Genomic DNA, 8492 nt, shown 5'->3' on the forward strand with positions numbered 1-8492 from the left:
AAAGGTAAGATAAAAGATAATGTTTAAGCTAGAATAAACCTAAAAGAGTGTTGCAAGAGATAGAATTCAAAACTTCAGGAGACAAAAAGAGGAAAATTAATGAAGCAAAAAGCTGCATATTGTTTTACTCCAAATCAACAGAGGATAATTTTTGAGTGGGTGAATTCTCAGAAGTTTCCTAGTGGCTATGTTTCAAAATTGAGCTGTGTTTTGACTTACGAACGAGTAAGGTATTTGGCATGAAGAGTCACTACTGCCATAAATTTTTGTAGTGCATATTACCCATTGCATTTCATGCATTGTCGAAGCTGGTGCTTGATCCCTTGATCGAAGTCAGTATATTCTTCAGAGAGCTGTGTTCAAGGACACTGAATGTTGAGTCATTAAGACATCTTGATGCTAGTATTCTCCTATTATTATGTAAGCTTAAGACGATATTTCCTCCTGCTTTTTTTGACTCTATAGAGCATATGCTTATACAACTATATTACGAGGCCATACTAGGGGCCCATTGAAGTACAGATGGACGCATCCCTTCAAAAGGCATGTATTCTGAATGCATACATTGCATGTAGCATTTTATTTCACACTAAACAACCACCATATTCAAGTTAAAATATACGTGTTGTAGATTTTTAAATAAATTTAAAAAAGGTTAAGAATAAAGCACATCCTGAGGGATCGATTTGTGAATCATATATGTTGCAGAAGAAGATAACTTTGCGCTCATATTATTTTGAACAAGACCGTCAAAAAGTTCATATTTTAAGTAACATGCCTTCACAGCCAGAATTATTCATATATCAAATATCAAGTGAGCCATCAGGGAGGCATGATACACAATATCTAGAACATAAAAAGATTCAGTCAGTAGCATTGTACGTTCTGATAAATTGTGACGAAGTTTAGCCATTTATACAATATGATTCACAATCCCCAAACTTAATATATATTGTCATTTATTCTTGAGAATGTTAGTTATATACTATCTAATTTGAAAATACAAATAACAAAATTGTGAAAAGTTTATTTATCGATGGCTTAGATATGGAAGAAGAGTCTCTAATAAGAAGGAAGGTTGAGGAAGAAATTCCAACATGGTTCAAATTATACATACGTAAAAGGAACTCTTCTAATCACATGTGCTTAATATAATCATCACATTTAAAGTTACACTAATGTTACCTCTCAATTTGTTATAGGTTCACAACACAACTAACGTAATCATGGATCAGAGATTACTAGATCTTGCCTGGGGGCCTAAATCCAGTGTTACTACATAGCAGATATTTGACAGAAATGGTAATAGATTTCATTCGAGTTTCTAGTGTGAAGGGAAGAAGGCCTATAGTTGTGGTGTCGCTGTTAAAAAAGACACACACACAGATAGTGAGATTAACTATTACAATGTACTTGATGAAGTCATTCAATTACAATATCAAAATAATGTCAGTTGTATTGTACACTTGTTCAAATGTCAGTGGTTTGATTCTATTCCCAATTGAGGAACCTGAATAATTACTCCCTATGATATCACTGAAGTCAAATAAAACAAGCGATATGCAAAGTTTTATCCATTTATTATGGCACACCAAGCTATGTAGGCTTATTACCTTCAATACTCTAGGAGAGTAAAGGATAAAGTTGATTATGCTATGGTTATGAAGAATAAACCAAGGAAAATTACTAAGCTACATAGTACTATAGAACCAATTCACCAGGAAGAAGGTATGTCATATTTTTGTATTCAGGGCAACACAAATGATTTTCTCTAGAAAATATCACAGAGATTTTTGGAGAGGTTACTCAAAAGTAAGGATGAGGATGATCATAAGAGTGAAAAAGAAATTTTAGGTTCATCTTTGACGATGAGTTTCTCTGATGAAACTCGTTAATGATGGCATGTAATTTCAAATTAGTAATTATTACTGCTACTTTTATCCTTTATTTTTGTTGTATTGGGACATAGCTCTTTACTCTCAATTTTTTGATTTTTAGACATAGCTGATACTTGTGTCTTACATTTAGTGCACAAATTCTTTCTACTTATAATTATTTTTCATGTTAGTACTAATCTTATTAATATCATTCATTTGTTCGTAGTTGACCATAGGTGATGGTCAGCCACCTCAGAGACCCCATGTTATCGGGATATTAGAGACCACCTACCATACCAGGAAGAGGAGGTTGTCTACTTCTACTAGTGCTTCCACTACTGCTCCCCCACCTGCTGCTGCCACACCTCATGTGGCACCTGCTCCCGCACCCGTTGCTACCACCACTCCTGTGACACCTGCTCCACCATTTGTTGCTGCCACCCCTCTTATGATACTGCTCCCCCACTCGTTGCTTGCCACTTCTCTTGTGATGCTTGATGCTCCCACACCCGCTGCTACCTCTTAAGTCCGGTCTGTCGAATCCTACCCCTCCCCGAGTGTACATTTACTGTTAAAGGAGGACTTATAAGTTATTCTTAACATTGTATTATGTTTAGTCTTCATCTCTTCATCTTTATATATATTATATATATTGTAACTAATTTTTTTGTTAATCATATTCATTCCCTAAAAGATGCTCGCCAACTGCATTACAGAGATTATCAAAAGCAGGTACGATCAACCCTATCTCTCATGGAAGCAGATCCCTGTAGCCACTCGGGGCTTGTGTCTTGTGGTTCAAAGAATTCAAGCTATGATCATGTAATTTGAATCAAATTTGTAAATTTAATTTAATTTTTATACAAGAAAATGGATTATTTTTTTATGTTCGGAGGTCCTTCACTTGGCTCCAAGAGAAACACCATTAGATCCACCGAATCGTCAAGGTTCAGGACATGTATCGCCTTGGAGACATGTTCATGACAACTCTCCAGAGGGGCGAGCAGCCTTTCTGGATTGATGAGGAGCTCTAGGTCAGTTGATCACTGCTTAGGCCTTTTCTGATCATGAGATGAAGAGACAAATGAACCGACCCACTTAGACGAAGAGGGCTAGGGAAGCTGCACCCCATATTGGCAGATCAGTCCCTCATGCGAAGCACTATAGGAAGCTCGTAAGAGTAAATATTGACAAATTAATTCATTATTTGAAGTAAGTTTGTAGCACTAACCAATTTTGTATGCTACAAAGGCAAATGAGTTGAGCTGTGCTCCCTCCGTTGAGGAGCTGCATGTCTGAACTCATCGACTCCCAGGGACTGCGCAGTTGGTCTCAAAGCATTCCAGACGGGTTGCTGTAAGTTAAAAATACCTTAAATTAAATGTTTATTTTGAATCAAACTGTTGAAAGTGTCAATTAAACACTGATTTTAATTATGCAAGAGGAGTTCAAGTAGCTCTAGAAGAAGCACTTGGCCATTCAAGCCCAGACTTTTGCCAGTAGCAGTGGTAGTTAGTCTACCACTGCTCAAGCCGAGTATGAGCTTTGAACCTAGGCGTAAGGGAAGAAGAAGGTGAGGGTTTATGCATTGGAGCGAAGGGCATAACCTTCGGGCTGAGCTCTCCCGTTGTCTCACACTGAGTTCCCTGAGCTCCTTACAACCAAACCAAGAGGCTCTTGCCAGGAATGTAGCTATAATGAATGAAGAGATCCAATAGTTACAGTTGCACAAGCAGATTCTAGAAGGGCAACATAGGATTGAGGTTTTTATAGCACGCTTGGTGAAGACTTTAGCAAATCGGCGGGGCAAGAAGCCATTGGCATTCGTAGAGGAGGAGGAAGTTGCGAAGGAGTTTTTTTGTTCTTCTTTTATTTGTAAGCAATATTTTGAACAATTGCTGTTGAATTTTTGGTTAACTTTACTATTCCTTTGTGACAATATCTTCTTTTTCATTAATGATATTTTTTAGAGCTTTGAACTGTTATATGATTGGATATAATGTGGTATGTGATGTGGATTATATGTTGTGTGTAGGTTGTGGAAAAGTAATTTATCTTCTAATTTTTTTTCTATGGTATAAGTTTGCATGGAATTTGTATCGGTTTTGTGTCGATAAATCTTACACTAAATTGACAATAACATTCTGTTGTTTATCAATATTATTTGCCGCAAATTCGACCGTAATCCAATGATATTTTTTATCATCCGATATTTTCAGATGCAAATTTCGACGCACATGCAGACTAAACAAATATGTTGCAATGATGACACAAAAATCGATGCAAATTATCTGTGTCAGAATATTTTGATGCAAATTCAACGAAATTAACATTATCGACACCCGATTTATCCGCGTAAAAAATCATACGCAAATTCGATGATAAACCTAAAATATCGTTAAATTTGCCTTCAATTTGCATTTGCTTTGGCTCACACAAATTTGCTTAATTTATGCAGTAGAAAACTCCAGCAGTACGAATAAACGTATAAACTTTAATTTAAATAATTACTGAATTATTAAAAATCACTAAAATTCTTAATCTATAATTTCCCCTAATTTTATTAAATTCTAATATTATGTTTTAATTATGTTTTAAAATTACTTGAGGCAAGTATGTAACTTCGGGGGATTTTGATATGTGTGAATTTGGGATAAAAATTATCTAATTTTTTTTTTACTAATTTCTCTATTATTTATTCATATTTATTTTTTTTCTGAGTATTTATTTTGCATATTGCAGGATATAAATATTTATGAAAGTTTTGAAGAGCACTCAGGATCTATTGGAGTGAATTAGAAGAAAGCCTATTCAGACACGGAAACAAATGGAACACCATAACCTAAATGCTCGGTGGTGCTTAAGCATTAGCTTTTGAGCACCTAGGAACCACCCCTACACTCAACATGCACAATTAACATAGTAGAAACCCTGGCACTCACGAACTGACTCTGGGGAGAAGATGGTTTCTATCTGTGTGGTGCCTTTGTGGTCACAAAAGGTACGATCCTTCGTGAAGGAAACATCTCTCGACCATTTGGAGGATCACAAAATTTTCTCTGATTTTCCTGTGAGTCTCTATGAGTGAGCCATTCTGTGAGAAAGTGTATGAGAATGCCTTTTCTGTGAAGGAGAGAAGATTGTCCGAGCGAATGAGTGAGCATAAGGGACAGGAGCAGAGAACATGAAGTTGCATCATTTGTCAAGGGTGAAAGCTAGGTTTTTCTTCTCTAAGATTATTGTGTGTTTATCACTTTGAATAATTAAATGTATTTGTTGTTGTTTCAAAGTACAAATAGTCACTAGTTTCCTTTTCTTCCTTGTGTTGGTGAGTATAAATTCTAGGGTTTGTGATATTTTCATGTGACTTTCTTAAACCAATGTTATGGTGGAATTTTATCCTTCAATATTTCATTTACTTTCAACCCGACTAGTTGAATAGTTAAAACATGTAATCTTTGGGATTCGGGAGAATCCATGTAGAACAACTAGGATAAAGTTCATTAACTAGGAGAATAGGGATATTGCTCTTAGCTAAGTGCTAACTTCTAGGAAAATATTCATTCTTTGGGGATTTAGTCAGACTTAGGGAGCTAAACTGGTTGATGACCTTAGCTTGCTTATTTCTACCAGGAAGGGTTAAGGAAGATAATTATTCTTGATAGTCACAATCTTAATTGTCACTTTGTAACCCAAGGTTTTTAGGATTTAAATCAAGGGAGATACTTCTCTTTCTAGATTTATCTCTCACAATTAAATTGGAATTTTAGGCATACAAAAAAATTAGGCTATAAACTTTCAAAAACAACTAAAAATTGAGCATTCACAATAAATTTGAAACAATAAGTCTAAACATTTTTCACATTTGGAAGTTCACACGTTCCTTGTGGGATTGATACACTGACTCTATTATGTATACTATTTAAACGACATATATACTTGTATGATTCACCAGTACTTCACATCATTTGGTTCATATCAACAGTTGCACTACATGTGGGTTGATAATAAATCTCATACGCCACATGTGAATGATAGGAATAATTGTTATATAACTCCAACTATTCCAAAATTTAAGTTTGCTCTAATAATCTTTTAAATTTTTTTGTAGGAAACCTTTGAGCAGCTGAAGGAGACACATACTTGGTGCACAAGAGAACTTATCATCATGGTTCATGATTAGTCTAATTATGAGTTATGAAGAAAGTGTGTTGGGGGACAAGAAAAAAGGAAGAGTTTAAGGATTGGGTCCACACGCACACATGTACAACGCACATCACTACCTTGTTGCATTCAATGTATCTACTTTTACCACCCAAGAAATTGAGGTTTGTAGATAGGTTGTCACATTCAATGTTGATATAGAGACTTGATTTCTTGTTAAGCCCGTTGAGATGAAGTCTGAATTGGAGGCCAAAATGAAAATGGAGTTAGATGCATTGCAATCTCAAGCACGTCAGAGAGGGAAACTGTTGGTAGAGGAGGAGATCAAGGAGGATGAAAATGAGTATGATGATGATTAGAGATATTTTTATTTATTTATTTATGAAACATATTTACAAGTTTTTCTTATGTATGAACATATTATTTCATTCTATGGATCAATGCATTGCGATTATTTATGTTTTCAATTTGTGAATTCATTCAAGTGGTTTTAGTTTAATACATGTGGATTGGTAATTATATACTATGATATACATTGAATTTATTTTGTGATGTGATTGCAACTGAGTATATTGTAATGGAAGAAAAAAGGTTCTTTATTTTTTTAATGTAGACGTTTCTGATGGCCATCCAACAGCCTTGTGATGAGCTATCAATTTACAGAACATCCGATGGCCATATGACGACCATCTGACGATTTTGCGATGGGTTATAGATATAAAGAAAACTGATGGGGTTAATGTACTTACGAGTTACCGATGGTTATTATTTTGACATGAATCGACTGATAGGACCAATTGTTAAGCCGACGGACTATAAAAATCATTGGAAATGTCGTATGGTCGGGAATTTTTGGCAAACAAAAAAGCAACACCTCATTATCTCTCAGAAAACCAATTCTTTTTTATAAACCTACATATTTTTTTTAGTTTTGAACGGTTTTTGACCGTCAGAAATAGCTTGAATTCATGTAGTGTCTAAAGTCGCCTCTAGCATTTGGCTATTAAGTTGAGTAAGGTCGTCAGAAAATGAATTCTTTTTTATAAACCTACATTTTTTTTTTAGTTTTGAACGGTTTTTGACCATCAAAAATAGCTTGAATTCATGTAGTGTCTAAAGCCGCCTCTAGCATTTGGCTATTAAGTTGAGTAAGGTCTAAAAGTTTAAATGGTTTTCTTTTTACTCTCAAGAAACTTGCCTACATGGGTTAAGTTTCCTACTTTTTAAATGAGACGAGTTCATTAGATGCTATTGGCTTGCTCATCCTATGTCTGAATTTGCTCATTATATCAATACATATGCATATACACATTAATAGCCGACAAAAAATATGAACACTATGAAATAAAACAAACCAATAATATGAAGAGAGGATTCAAAGATATTTTTTCTTTGTTAACCATGTTAGAGATTTCCATGTTGCTTAGCTCCACTCCTCACATAACTTCTCTTCTCATCTATGGCATAATACATTCTCACATGATATTGAATCCGAAATATCAATGGTCACACACCATATTAGTAGAGCTTATAAGAGAAGAAAAAAGACCCCATTTCCCTCGAAGACTACTTCCCCTATTTATAGGTTTGGGTATAGTAGTGCCCAATGAAGGTTACATAAATCACCATACAAAGAGGACTCAAACAACTTAAAATATGATACAACATCTTATGCTGTTCCTAATGATATCATGGGAATATGAGACCAACTCACGAGAATACATTCGCTTGTCGAATTAAGGTGAGTCAAAGCCTTCTCAAATTAAAATGAGTTGATAGAAGTTGTTGAGTTGCCTTCTTTTATACGTGCCGCCATGCTAAGGTGGCTTAAATATCTCGACTCTTAATTAAAAATGCTACGAATACATCATAACCAATGTTTTTATTTTTTAATTCATAGATTTTGCTACAAGCACACCATAATCTATTTTTTTATTTTTTTTTAATTCATAAATATCTTTCTTTTTATTTATACGTGCTGGCATGCTATGGTGGCATGCGCATGGATTAAGAATGCATTTGTAGCAAATTTTAATTTAGTGTGAATTTAATTTACTAATGAATTATTGGAACATAATTAGGGTAATTTGTAGGCGAGCAGTATTTACATATCTAACACTTAAATTTTACTTTCTTACATTCGTACACATTTGTACCACCCAAATCTTTCGTATCACATCAAAAATACCACCATTTTAACTTAAAAAATATATGAAATCCACCATTTCATGCATAGACAGTGGTGTGTATGTAAAAATTAAAATTTAAGTGTTGAGATTTAGATATGTAAGAAAATAAGTTGAGGAATATTTATGTAAATATATTTTTCTTCATCTAATTAGCCATAGTTATTATACGTTTTATAACAGAGCAATTTTCTTTATTGTTATTATATTATCACTTAGGGCCCGTTTGGGACAACTTATTTGATGCGGTGACATTTTGAAAACG

Source organism: Phalaenopsis equestris, unplaced genomic scaffold, assembly GCF_001263595.1.
Source record: "Phalaenopsis equestris unplaced genomic scaffold, ASM126359v1 Scaffold001278, whole genome shotgun sequence".
Classification (NCBI taxonomy): Eukaryota; Viridiplantae; Streptophyta; class Magnoliopsida; order Asparagales; family Orchidaceae; genus Phalaenopsis; species Phalaenopsis equestris.